The sequence below is a fragment of the Gadus macrocephalus genome, chromosome 13 (assembly GCF_031168955.1).
Source record: "Gadus macrocephalus chromosome 13, ASM3116895v1".
NCBI lineage: Eukaryota > Metazoa > Chordata > Actinopteri > Gadiformes > Gadidae > Gadus > Gadus macrocephalus.
The window spans coordinates 18,464,448-18,478,961 of record NC_082394.1 but is presented as its reverse complement, the minus strand read 5'-3'; the positions used below and the strand labels follow the sequence as shown (position 1 = coordinate 18,478,961).

The 14,514-nt window shown below is 44.3% G+C and overlaps 1 protein-coding gene across 1 annotated transcript in view; it reads right to left on the bottom strand.

Moving 5' to 3' along the window:
• chl1b (cell adhesion molecule L1-like b) overlaps positions 1-10,862 on the bottom strand; it is a 75,408-nt gene extending 64,546 nt beyond the window's left edge. The window contains 1 exon segment of the mRNA XM_060068851.1: positions 10,532-10,862. The gene's annotated coding sequence lies outside the window, so the exon portion shown is untranslated.
• Between the last annotated feature and the right edge of the window lie 3,652 nt (positions 10,863-14,514).

The following is a 14,514-nucleotide window of genomic DNA, read 5'->3' as shown; positions in this document are numbered from 1 at the left end:
GGGGGCCATCTTTGATGCCATGAGGGGGCATTTACTGGAGCTGGGTAGCCAATGGAAACTTTATGTTTAGTGAAAAAGCACATGGCCATTCTGCTATACAACAAGGTCACTTAATGAAAAACACTGCTTTTCTCTTTGTATGGTTTGGTTTAATCCCTTTCAATTGCTTATTTAGGAGTTGATAGATGTTTTACCCTAGCTACAATTCATATTCAATAAGTGAAACAGAGAGATAAATGGGATGAATCGATAAAGAATCCCTTGATCTTTAATTTGATTACCTGCAGAATGCAGGGAATTAGAAAAGTATGGCATGCAGGCAAATGCATCTCAATATATGAATGCAATGACTGCTATGTTTGATCTATCCAGCCAAATCTTGTTATGTATTCATCGTTACGGAAAACCCTTTGAATACTGCTCCTGGTAGCCATTTAAGCAGACCTCTCCTCTCTTCTCTTGAATGATCCCTGTGCTATTGAACGATGTTTCCACTTCAATGTATTCATCAAAAACACTGTTTACCAAGGGGCTCGCCACCTACGATTTGTGACAAGTTTATCTTTGAAATGATGTTGTCTCCAAGGACTACATGTTCTGTCTCACCACACACAATTCAATGCAATGATCTCAACGCTTCTTTTTATATAAAATGTCAGGTCTCTTCCTTTCAGCATTCAAACAGGATGGGAGCTGTTCCCTGTGATGGTAAAAGGTGAGTCATAACAAGAAGTCCTCTTCCTGCCACTCCTACTGGGAAAGAAATGACTCCGACTCAGACTCTTGTGGCACGCCAAAACTCTACAGGAGTCTGGCATGGTAGGCAGAAACCCACCATGGCAAACAGACCAGCCAGCCAATCCCAGACAACATCCCCCCCCCTTCCCACCAACATAGACTGATGGGAGCGTTTCCAAGGCCAAAGCCCTGAGATATCAAAGTAGGATTTCTTTTGAGATCACCGTTATTGATCTGTTTGTTTTTCTTAAAGCCATCGCCTAAGGCGCTGAGGCCAATTTTTGGGGGGGCAAAGCAACCATACTGAATCAGGCACTGAGTGCTCATGTTTTGAAGGAAAAACCATGGAAGTGGTGTGCTGTATTCTTGTTTAGTATTGTAAACTATCACTATAAACCTCCCCACCTGAAAAAATACTACAAACCACATTTCCAACCAAACAATGCCATTCACCATCACAGAAAACGAAAAGACCATATAGCGGTGTCATTAGTGTCAAAAGAAAACCAGGGAAGGATGAAGGCAATCATGCAATACACTAACAGTTCTTTTGAATCTAAGAAAACATTACAGGAATGAATAGGGGGGGAATGAGGGGGGAAAATTGACCAACTGATAAATTCAGGATGGCTATGATCTGAAGGAAAATGTTATGCTAGCCTGTATCCATTATCAATTTGTTATAAAACTAAGGGCAAAAAGCGCAAAAACAGAATGAAATCCAATGTACAAACGACATTTCCAATAAGCCTTTGCGTCTTTTTGTTGCTGAGCCAAAATAACCCAGTGCTTGGGGAACTCTCCATTACCCACAATTCCCTTATGTAATTAGACACTACTTACACCACTTCTCTCCTATGTGCATCGTACCCAAGAATTCCATTTCTAATCCAAATGGTACAGCCGTTCTGAATCAAAGCATGGACTCCAGACATTATAATGGGTATGGTTAAATCGAAAGGGAGACCTTGAGACTAAAGTCATGTTTTACTGCCCCCCCCCCCCCCCCCCCCCGCCCCCCAAACCCCCACCCCTCCATGGTGCCCATTAGAATGTCTGTTAACAGCAAAATTTTCTGATGAGGTGCGATCACTTAAAATGCATTTTGGGACCATTAAAATGTGTTCCACAAGGAATTTTGGTTACTACCTGAAAATCTGGTGTCGTAAAAATAATGAGGTCAAAAGGTCCGTGGCTCGTTCCCGGTGGTCTGTGTAGTGTGTCACATCAGACGAAAGGGACAACCCAGCTCTCTGGCTAGCTCATGAATTATTCTGGATTCCTACCAGCTATGGCCCGACGCTATGACCTGACATTGGCTGCATCTAGAGGGAGAACATTAAGAAATAGACGCGCTGCTGAGCGTTGGCAACATGAAAGCCCAGTTTTCAAAGGAATATTTAATGAAATATTTAAGAAACAACCATACGTTGAATGTACGGAAAAGGATTACGGCCACATGTGAATTCTTTTTGAGTTCTGAGTTTAATCTCAGAATTCAGACTTTAACCTCGGAATTGAAATAGAGAATTCCCATGTCGCCCGTATCCTCTCCCGTGTCTTCCGTAGGTCAGCATGTGGTTCCCATCTTGTATGTCCCAAAGTGGCTCTCACTGGCCTTGGTTCCTTACAGATAGCCTACCCATAATCTGACTTTAATCTCAGGATTCTGACTTTAAGGTCACGACTCTTTTTAGTCCGATTTTAGAGTCAGAATTCTGAGATTATATTCAGAATTCTGAGATTGAAGTCATAACTCCAAATAAAATAATCACACGTGGCCCTAATCCTCCGATTTGGCCCCGATTTGTAACCTGCTTCATCAGCTTCATCCTCCGGAGCCACTGACCTAACATCGTTGACCTAGAACAGATCAAATGGCGTCGTCGCAGCCAACGCAACGTGCAACAAAAGAGTGGATTACACACGCTATAGGGGCCTGGCCCTCCCCAGGCCTGAAAGGTCTGACCGCTTCAGCTCCACCTTCTCGTTTCATGATACTAATCATGCTTGATCCTCGCTTTAATCCTGAGCTTGGAGTATGTTGTCGGGGGGGGGGGGGGGGGGGGTTGACTCCTATCCACTACAGCCTGACTGGGTTGCATGGGAGGCCCCTCATAGCATACGGAGCAGGGGCTTCGGTGCCATAGTGCACTCACACCCAATCAACGGGCAGCGAACACCTGCCGAGGAGGTGGTGGAGGAGGGCACCCTGTGGTTTGCACGCAGCACCCAAGGGAGCACTGAAGCCTGGTAATGAGGTCCTGAGGGGGTGCTGGACTGGACGGTCCAGTTGAGGTGAGGGGGAGCAAGACTTCTTTCCAACCAGACACGTAGTGTTTGTATAAGAGACCGCTGCGAGACAGAGATTACAGTCGTTATATGATATCATATTTCAGCCAGGAGATACTGACTAAATCCAATACGTGGGTATCTCACTATCACCGATGGGACAACAATGTGCTTGTTCCGCGAAACTGTTGGATGCACAGAAGGACATTGTGGGAAACATTATTGTCACCACTAGTCAAGTGGAAATGATGAGCGAGCTGGCAGCAGCATTGATTGATCATTTGACACCAAAGGAACCTCTTAATGAGTTCAACAAAGCAGATCAAATTCCTGCGATGCAGCCTTTAAGTTCAAACAAAACAGCTATATGAAGGTATAATGTTTGTCCAAATGGCCTTTCACAATGGCCTATTGTATAATATTGCACGATAGTGAGATTGATATATTTCTAAGCTTAGCCTTGAACAAAAGATCATTCTCTGTTAATTCCAACCCATTTATAGACTAACCAAAATCTCATTGGATCAGTCTCCAGAAATACTGATTCATTAGGTATTTATTGGCAATGCAAGGCATAAATCCCGGATTTTGATGCAATACTGTAAACACTATGGCCTAGATCCAAACAAATCAGATTCAATTGAACTTTAATGATTCTGTGGGGGAATGGAGCTGTCAAAACAGTCAGTAATTAGGTTACAGAGAGCAGTCACGTGACCAGCAAGTTGTAATTAAGACAAAACAACGAATGGCAAAGAGAGAGACAAGTCATAATAAAACACATCACAACAGGGGGTGCAAGTAATTGCATCAGCAAATGTACCAAGAACATTAGATTAGCTGTTTACACCCAACAAACCAAATGCCTTGGTGCGTGCACTTTACATCAACACAACCAACACCTCTAATCAGCTTCCAACACACCCCAATAAATAAACACTAATACCACCGCACTTTATTCAATCTATTTACACTGCAAACAGAGGGCTAGGCTTCTGTGGTGCAGGATAGCATAGAAAGGGTTTGACATCTAATGGATGGCACTGGGTTCATCCCCAAAACTGGCCAACCCCTTGCCTTGTTAATAATAATAACTTTAAAAAAAGTTACTTGAAAGTAGTTTTGGGTAATAGTGCCATAGTAATAGTCAACATGTATTTCAGGATAATATATCTAACCGGCCAAAACGCACACATCAGCCTATCTTGGTTCAGATCACTGACTCTGCCCTATGTGCCATGTGTCTGACTATCTGACTGGTTCTCTGTGTCCCCCCCTTGAATCTGGGTGCCCTTCAACTGAGTCCCTGGGGTCCCCTTGAAACGTCACCCATGCAGCAACACACAATATCCTTCACGGAGACACAAAGACGAGGATATTGTTCTGTCGCCCCACCTCCCCGCTCTATTCTTTGCGTTTCTCACTTTAATGCCTGCTCTCTTTGTTCCCTTTCTACCTCAGTATGCATGGGGTACCCAAAAGCCAGACGGCAATAGAAATGGAAATAATCTCCGTAGTGTGTCCCACTGATTCAGGGCAATAACTTGTGGCTCTTATAGGCTGGAGCTGTCGTGTTTGTTGTACATTGGAGGACCCCTTAGTGCTGCCTTCTGTGGTTTTATTAATTTTATTTGGAAGTTGTACGATTCTGCTGGGATATGGCCAGTCTGAGGACTCCTGAGTGGAAGAATTTAATCGGACAAACATGAGGTTTAAAGGGCAAGTGTGGAGAATTGAGCGGCGTCCAACTGGACAGACATGACAGAAATTGGTTATATTGTTAAATAAATATATTTGTATGTGTCATTTTGTGTTTTAATTTGTCTATAATCCCATGAAAATAAATTGTTGTGATTTCTTTTCATCGAATGAGCCCTTTATATCCCCCACTCCGGTAGCCCAGAGTGGTCTTCGTTTCTAGAAGAGACACATTTTGATTAACACCATAATCGCAATTTTACGCTCTGTAAAACCTAACTACTAATCTAGTTTTACAGAAAAAACGAAATACAATTTATAAATCTTCACATGCCACATGCCTCTCAATGCTGTCGCAGATGATGCTCTCATTTTGAAAGTACCTTCTGTTGCCATTCAGGCAAACAGGCCACCACCGTTTTTCAGTTAATTGCAACCTCACCACTAGATTCCCCTAATACTACACACAATACCTTTAGTCTGACAAATAGACAGTTTGTGTTGCCCCCTCCGTAAATCACTAATGTTTTCATAGCTTTTTGCGTTTGTAATGTAAAATTAACTATGACATTTAGACTCTGATAACATTATATAAAATACCCATGGAGTAAAGCAGAGTTTATACAATTAGCAACTAACAATGCAATAACAAGACAATATCAGGCAACAATTTGGTGAAAAGATCTTGCCTCGGATTGAACGTTCACCAACAGCTGGGGGGCGGAAACTACAACTCAGACAAGAAAGATATGTGTCAAAACAAACAATAAATTCATGAACCGGCACACAGGCAGCAATATTCAGGGTTTGTCTATCTTTTTCCTGAACGATTGTCTTGTATAGACATGACAAGTTGTCAGTCAGTCAACCCTGTATCTGCTACTGCCCCCACAAAAGAACACTGTCTGGGTAAAAAACATCCGCCAAAATTGTATTTGACAGTGCATTGCACTGTCCTTGGGTCTTGCTCATGGAAAAAGGAATGCACTGCAGAGCCTAGTCCTAGCTTCGGTGCAGGAACATACGTGAGTGAAATCACGGTCTGAGGACCTCTTCTCCACCACGTTTCGAGCACACGGAGGGGAAAATGAGCGTCTGAATGCTTCAGATAACACTGACCTTGCCGACGGTTCACCCTTCAATATTACCTCCACAGATTAATGGCCTGTGCAGTGCGAGAGCACCCATTGATCACGTGCAACCATCCCCCCCCCCACCCACCCCCATAAACGCACCTTCAACCCCTCCCCCCTCCCCCCGTGATAGAAGAGCCTGTTTAATAGAAAATGAACATCGATTGCTGATGATCAGGATCTCTCAGTCAGCAGCCCCTACATCATCCCCCATCCCCCACAGCCCATCCTCCACTCTACCCCCCTTCACCCCGCTTCCAGGCAACACCATGGAGGGAATTACCTCAACATTCCTCCATCTCTCCCCGAGGGCCGATAACAGGTGTCGTGAAATGGAAGAAAAAGAAGAAGCGGGGGCAGGGAAGAAAAAAGAAAAAGCAGATGAATATGCACGTTGCCAGGGGATGGCTCGCACCGGGGTGGCTGCATATGAATGAATATTTCATGTAACCCAAACACCTTTTCCCGAACATACAGTCTGGGGTTTGACTCTCTCTCTCGCTGCCTCTCTCGCTCTCTCCCCCCTAACCTGTCACCCAGCCATGAACATGAAAGACGAGTTTCTTTCGTTTTTTTTTTGGTGTGCCATGATGGCACTCCCCGGCACGCCCGCGGCCCCGCGAGGCACAAGCTGTCAGGTGTAATTGCTTGTGCCGCTGAACGCCTCAGCTGGAGTTCAATTAAGCCACTAGGTGCTAGCTCGGCTGCGTGGTTCCGTCCCTGTATCTTCCAGACACACCCGTGCAAACGGTCCACGAGTTCAACACCATCAACACAACCATCACCAGGTATCGCCTGCTGTGTGTGTGGAAGGGCAAGCTGTGCTAAAGCTATTCTGGGGTGTCACACATTGTGTGTGCATGGGTGTGAATGTGCGCCGAGGGAGATTCTGGGTTTGTGGGTTTGAATGTGTGGTGTTGGCCGTGGTTTGTGTGAAGGGCCAGACCTGGAAGGTTGTGTTTGTGTTGCGTTGTGTGTTTATATCGGGTGATATCTGAGTGTGAATGCGTGTGCTTGAACGTTCCCAAGTGTGATTCTGTGCACATGAGTTGGAATCTGTGTGTACATCTATACATGAGTGTGAGCGTGATTCAGGGTGCACGTAGGCATGAGTGTGAATCTGTGTGCAGGTGTGTGTTTACATTTGTGACCGTGTGTGCGTGTGAATCTGTGCAAGCAGGTGTGTAAGCGTGGACTCGTCGTGAGAGGCTGTTATGCCTCAGCGCACCCCCGTCGTGTTCTCGATAGGGGGATTACACAACACCCCGCACCCCCCAGCCCTGCCATGAATAAATGATAGCCTGACCACAGCCACTCATTACTGCTAACCTTCGTCAAAAAGCTTCCTTTAAAATTCCTAAACAATGATATAACGCATGCGGACGGAGGTCAGCCAGAGCTCTGCTCCAACGAGAATTTCGATCCAGAAGAATCAGATAAAAACGTGCTCCACTATACTGCTCCGCGTTTGGGTACTACCTGCAAATCGAGTCGGGGTAAGGGAAGGTAAATATTGCAAGAGTTGCAACATGATGATAAGCACAGCAGTTGCAAATATGCTAATGTGTTGTCGCAACAACACACCCAAATCGCACATTTATTTGTATTTATTTTACACCAGCAATTTGTGGATATGGTGCGTGGGAGCTTTTGGTCCAGACAGAATCTTGTTACATCTCTTTCTCTCCCCTGGAATAGAGATGCCAGGTGTAACCAGCTGAGAGAATGGGTTCTGTGTGTCCCCCCTCTCTCATTGGCGCTACATTCTCCACCCACCTCCCCCACGCCTGTACCTCTCGGTAGACCAGGCGATACAGTACAATACATTCAGCACACACACACACACACACACACACACACACACACACACACACACACACACACACACACACACACACACACACACACACACACACACACACACACACACAAACACACACACTCTCATGCACACACACACACACACACACACACACACACACACACACACACACACACACACACACACACACACACACACACATATCTTTCTGTTTCTGATATAATACAAGCCATCCCCCTCCTCCCCCTGTGTGAACAACTGGTGATAACATCGCCTGCCTATGAATATTTGTCTCTTCCTCAAACCCCTTTATACGCCTCCAAAAGGTAGTGGGATGCTACCTTTTGCATAAAGAAAAAGAGAACTTTGAAGATTTCGCCAACCCTGATCTATTCTTAAAAATCTGTCCACGTCGCCATTTCCGAAATGTGGATCACTTTGGTGGGGACAGTCCCAGGTCCCATCAACATGCTGTTGGGCTGCAGGGCTGTGTGCCTCTTCTGTTGTAAATTCACACAGTCAACAGCGTCATGCTGCCAGTCGCTAAATTATGATGAACGTGCCTGACCGCGTACGACAAAGAGCGCCCTTGTTGCCCGCACTTAGTAATCCGAGACATTTAAAAGAAGAAGGAGGAGAAGAATAGGCCAAAAAGGGACCCATGAAATGTGTCAGATTGGACCGGAATCTCAAGTGAGTCTCGTGTGGGGGGGGGGCGGACATGTAGGGAGTTGGTGGCGATGGTGGTGCTGGAGGAGATGTTAGATATGGTGCCCAGAGAGGTGCTGGCTGAGGTGGAGATGGTGGTCGTGCCGGAGGTAGTGGAGGAGAGACATGGCCGGAGGCCGAGCGAGGGGCGGCGATGCAGGAGCTGGGCCCAATTATGGTGGTGATGTGGATGGTGTTGGAGGTGCTGGGGGAGAGAGATGGTGGTGGTTTGGTGGTGGAGGTAGTCGTGGAGAGGGTGGAGGTAAAGGGGGAGATAAGGGCGGTGCGGTAGAGGTGCTGGGGGATAGGGATGGAGGGGGTGGGCGAAAAAGAGATGCTGGTGCTGGTGGTGGACACTGGGATTGTCCAATTACTGGCCGGGATTCAAATTGTTTGGTGAGAAACATTCGACCTACTTCTGGACGACAAAGCATAGCTGCCCTAAATACAGAGAGAACTGGGCACCGTGTGATGACATGTGGCCGGTGAGGGGACTCAATAAGTAGGAGGTGGAAGAGACTTACCTGCGAATGCTCAATTAGTCTCAACTTATATTATCACTGTTACTATAAAATACATTTTGGGATAGTGATAGATAATAAAACTTATTATACACTATACAATAAAACTGCAAATGGTGTTGTAAATGTCCCATCATTGGTGATTAGTATTCTTAGAGATATATATGCATTGAAGGGTTACATTTAGACGCACACATGTAACTAAGCAGTATGTAGCAGTAACATTAGAAATAGTAAGCTAGATTTAGGTTGACTGCAGTACTATTATAACTTTGGGTTGACCACATGTTTTATCAAACAATCATGCCACACAGTCTGCATCAGCATGCAGTGAACTCGTCTTGCTGAGGTAATAACTTACTTTAAGGGCTCTAGTGTCTTTCACGCTGATCTATTCCAGCATGTTTTATGTCTACTGCCTTTTCATCTGCTTTTATATTAACTACAGGCCTAAGGTTATGGGCAGCCCGATGTCTTCAAATGTGGATTACATTATTATGATGTTTCATGCTCTTGATTTATGATGGCTTGTAAGGAAAGGTAAAGATAAAAGAGAATATGAATTGTAAAGAGGTAGTTTTAAGTAGAGCGGGAATTGAATATGGTTTTTATTATTATGAAAGAGCACTCTTTCATATTTATATAACAGGACTTTGATCTATGTCATGATAGCATGATGGGGCAGTTTGCATGTGGTAGATCTTGATTCATCTCAGTTGTTGCACGTTTTGTCATGTGGGATGATCTGAATGGCTAAAAATCTCTTCTATTTTTTTTAGATGAAACCATGTATTAAGGCTTCGTTAATGATGTTTATTGTGTTGTGTTTTCTTCCGTTGATTCTGTTGTAATATATATTGTAATGTTCTATTATATTCTAACCAGTTTGACAAGAATATTTGTGCCATTGAATTCGAATACGAGCAAGCTGATAATAGACTGATAATAAACTGCATAAGCTTTGAACATATTCATGCCCTTTTATCCGATTATTTTGTAGAAATAAACTTATTCATTCCAGATGATGAGACATCTGTTTGAGGCTCCATCTTTCTATGACCACATCGTGTATACAATGGAACTCAAATGATTGCACATTGCACCTTTACCAAACATGTCGAGTCGAACTATGAAGAGAACTGTATTTTAAAGCCACTGTGAAAATGATAAATTTCTGATCTGCCTTTGACTTGTTACTGTCACGTGTCAGGTGCCTCACCTGACAGCTATGAATCATACTGAATCATTTCTGATTTAGTATTCATCACCATATTTCGCTATTGCTGCAATATGCCTGTAAACATACAGGGTAGAAAATCTAATGATGGGTTTTAATCTAAGGCTTTATCAACACGAAGCTCGTTACTGATTGTCACTCTTTTTTACCAGCATCTTTCTGACAAAATAAATAAATAAAATGCGTAACATATGAAAGATAGCCCATACATTCGGTCGCGTGTTCAAGAGTTCACGCTCCCATCCTCTCAGCCAGTGCGCACTCCCGCTCAGCCAACTTGACATGTGCGCAAAGATGAAAAAACAAATCCAAAACAAAACAGAGGAAAATCTTAACCATGCACTACATTTTAGGCTCGAAGCTTGAGAAATCCAGAACTCACCAGTAAACGCAACTCACGTCGAGTAAAGCCAAAGTTGATTTTTTTTTTCTGTCTCTCGACCGCTGGATGCTTACGGCTCCGTGGGTGCGATTGGTGGGATGGGGAATGAGGAATGCCTGCGTCTGGATGCTATCGCGCCCCCCAGTTAAAAGTAAAAGGGTTTCCTCCTCCACAAAGACGTCGAGAGAAAAGGGACCCTATCGCAGTCAATAGCTTTTTAGAAAACCATAGCAACGCAGGAAAAAACCGTGCTCAACTTCTCAACGTTGTGACCGGGTTAGAGCGCCCTCGGTGACAGGGACATTATTCCGCGCACTGAATGGGCAGGTTTTTGAGGAGAAGTCGGGGGAGGGGGTGTGAGCAATGTCCCCCGACCCTCCTGTGTAAACATTCGTATTCAATAAGAGAAAATGAAATGCACTTCAGATTTTTAAAGGATGCAATAAATTCTGCAGGATACATTATTTCAAAGACACACCTGCTATCAGTAACTTGGTTAGTTGCAAGGGTTAAGTGTCTATCCCTCAAACCTATTTGCGCCAATTCAAAACAATAGTGACCCATTAAGGTTCAATACTGGCTGTGTATTATAGACTGGTGGGTCCCAGGGGGTGTGGCTGTTTGTTTGAGTGTGTGTGTGTGTGTGTGTGTGTGTGTGTGTGTGTGTGTGTGTGTGTGTGTGTGTGTTTGTGTATTTGTGTGTGTGCGTTCATGCATGCCTGCAGTGCATGTTTACTTCTGTAAATGTGTGTTTGTGTGTGTGTGTGTGTGTGGGTGTGTGTGTGTCTGTGTGTGTGTGTGTGTGTGTGTGTCTGTGTGTCTCATCGTGTATGTGTATGTGTGCATCCCTGTGTGTGTGTGTCCCAGTGAGGGGGGGGGTGACCATGTGTGTGCATGTGTGCGCAGGCGTGTGTGTATGTGTCAGCATGCGTGTGACAGCAGCAGGAATCATTAGAGGCGTGCGTCAGCAGCCCGGGACGGGAGGTCAGGTAGAAATACAATTAGATTCTAACCTCAAACCTTTAACAGGGTGCCGATTTCAACAGGAGAATGACAGTTTGTTGCGTGCCCTTTCTCTGGTGCCATATTACAAGAAAATGAAAAATAAAACTGAATCACTTCTGAACCCTTTTTCTAGCCACCTATGCGCTTAAGTAAGCACCTTTTACATAGACCTATTGTCTTAAGTATAAGAAATTTTCTTTGGGACCTATAACAAATAATGGTATCTTTCACTGCAAACTATAGCCTAAAGTAGCTCCTATTTCCAGAGACCTAATAGTCTGCAGTAGGCACTTTTTAGAAAGACCTATAGTCTAAAGTAGGCCCTTTTTACAGTGACATAGTCTAAAGTAGGCCCATTTTTCAAGGACACCTATAGCTAAAGATAAAGGTCCTTTTTCTAGAGACCTATTACATATAAGAGACCTATGGTCTAAAATAGGCAGATTTTGATTAATAATCTAAAGTAATGGCCCTTTGGACCTGCAGTCTGATCTTGGCACTTTTCATTTGCAACCGTCTAACCAGCCACCCTGGCAGAATGACCCCATCACCCCTTTCAGTCAATAAGAACAAAGTCTACTCGACCAATTGTGTGATTTGATTTCTTTGTTTGGTTGGTTCTTGCAAAAATTTGACGAGCTCAGCTTTTCATTGGGACTCACAACAAATTCTCCATGTGTAACACATAACACATAGAGCCTATCAATCCATGTTACTTTGATGCGTTAAAAGGGATAAATGCACCATTCAGGGATGAGCTATAGTTCCGGCTCAAACAGTAGCAGATGCTGGAAAGAATGTCTAATTGGATCAGTGGCAGCACTCTCTCCAAGACAAAGGGCTTCATAAAAATATCCTGTTTCAACCATTGCTCACTCCAGCCATTATGTAATTCAGTCAGGGTCATTAGAATTTCCCTTAATCTGATTATTTGTATTCTTGTCAATCTGTCCATTTCCGTTCTTTTGCCAAACAGATTGAGTTCAGAAGTTTGCTGCTCCTCCTCCTCCTCCTCCTCCTAGACCTCCTCCGCCTACTCCTGCCCCTCCTCCTACTCCTGCCCCTCCTCCTACTCCTGCCCCTCCTCCTACTTCTGCTCCTCCGCGTCCTCCTCCCACTACTCTTCTTCATCCTCCTTTTCTCTTTCTCTTGGTCCAAATACTTTTTTCTTAGGTGGAAGCTTTCTTTTATGATAACAAAAAAATCGAATCCCTACTTTGAATATTGACAACAAATTGTTGTTTCTAATCAAACCTATAGTGTGTCAATCCATGTGAGTGTGTGTAGGTTGTGAATCCAATAATAGTTCATTATTCAGTAATATCCATTACAAGCGTACCCCATCACTAATTCATTCTTGTTCTTCTTGCTGTTTTGCATTTCGGTCCCCGAATGCAGGCAAAGTAAACAACGTAAACACTTGCACACACAGTATGAGATCATAGCCACACTACCCCCATACAGACGTGGCCAACCCTACCCCTCATTATGTACCACAGAATGTACAATTTCCTATGGATACTGGGTGAGCCTAAAAAGAATGAGCGGGTGCTGTCATACTACGGTTTGAAAACAGAGGGTACCTCTGTCAGAGGTGTCAAAGTTCACGGGAGAAGCATGAATGCAATCCCCCCTCTATCGGCTCGCTTCCGCCATGTTTCTCTGATGTGCGCCCCTTTCCATCTCTCTCTCGATCCATCTCTCTCTCTCTGTTTCTCTCACTCTTTCTATACGTCTCTCTTCCTTCTCTCTCCGTTGCTCTCACTCTGTGCTCTCTCTCTATGTCTCTCTCCCTCCTGTCTCACTGATTCCCTCTCTCACACTCTCGCTCAAGGTCTCTCTCTCCCCCTCTTCTCTCTCTCTCCCTCTCTCTGTCACACTCTCCCTCAATGTCTCTCACCCCGTCTCTCCACCCCTTGGTGCTGCGCAACATCACTGTGGGACAGAAATCCCTTCATTGACGTCTGCAGCGCTGCATAATGAGAATAAATGGGCTGGAAGTAAATATGCAGCCCGCTTGCTCAACTTGCTGCTCTATACCAGCCTTTCCCCCCTCTTTCATCCAACATTAAGATGGATTGCGTTGCCAAATGTCTCAAAACAACGTTTCATGGTGCCCGCCTCCCCCCACCCTATTCAAAGAGAGGCTAAATCCAAGGTTCATTTTTAAATGATTTATATAATTCGATGTCCAGACGCTTAGTACAAGATGAGAATACATTTTAAGTGATTGACTTTATTCAAGTAATTATTTGTGTAATTTGTATTAATGCTAAATAACAAACTCCTTTATTAAATTTATTCCCTCCGTTTGTTTAACTGCACACAAAGGAGAGAGTGGCAACACGGTATTGTCAGTGGACATCGTGCTGGCGGGAACGGGCGTTCGACCTTGCAAACCAGCAGTCTCTCTCTACTCATATGGATCACAGATCACTGACCCCTACTTTCAAACTGCTCCCTCCCCATCCCCCATCCCAACCACCACCATTTGCCCATACTGAGCCACACCGGAAAGCACTTTTACTACAGTTACAGTTACTACAATAGCCAGCCAAACCCTGGAACCGAGTGAGAAGGAGGAATGTTATAGTTTGTATTTAAACTAGAGAGCCCAAAAAACGTAATATAGAGGCTTTATTTTATTTATTTTTAGGGCCGTGTTTGAAGCAGATGAATGCTTAATTGTTCATAGCTAGCGTGATCGGACTACAGGGACCTAATGACTCGGTTGGTTAGCTGTTAGCATATATAGCCCCCTACTGTCAAACATTGATTTGTAGCTTTGTCATGAAAGCAGGAAAAACGAAAAGTAGAGGAGAGAGAAAAAGGCTGGGGGTCTGGGGGGAAATCCTCAAAACACCAAACATACAAACAAATAGTTATTCTCTCTTCAATTGATTGTCAGAGTGGTTTCAGCTCCTGCTGGCAAACTTTGAAGCCACTAGAGAGAAAACACAATTATTTGCTCCCGACAT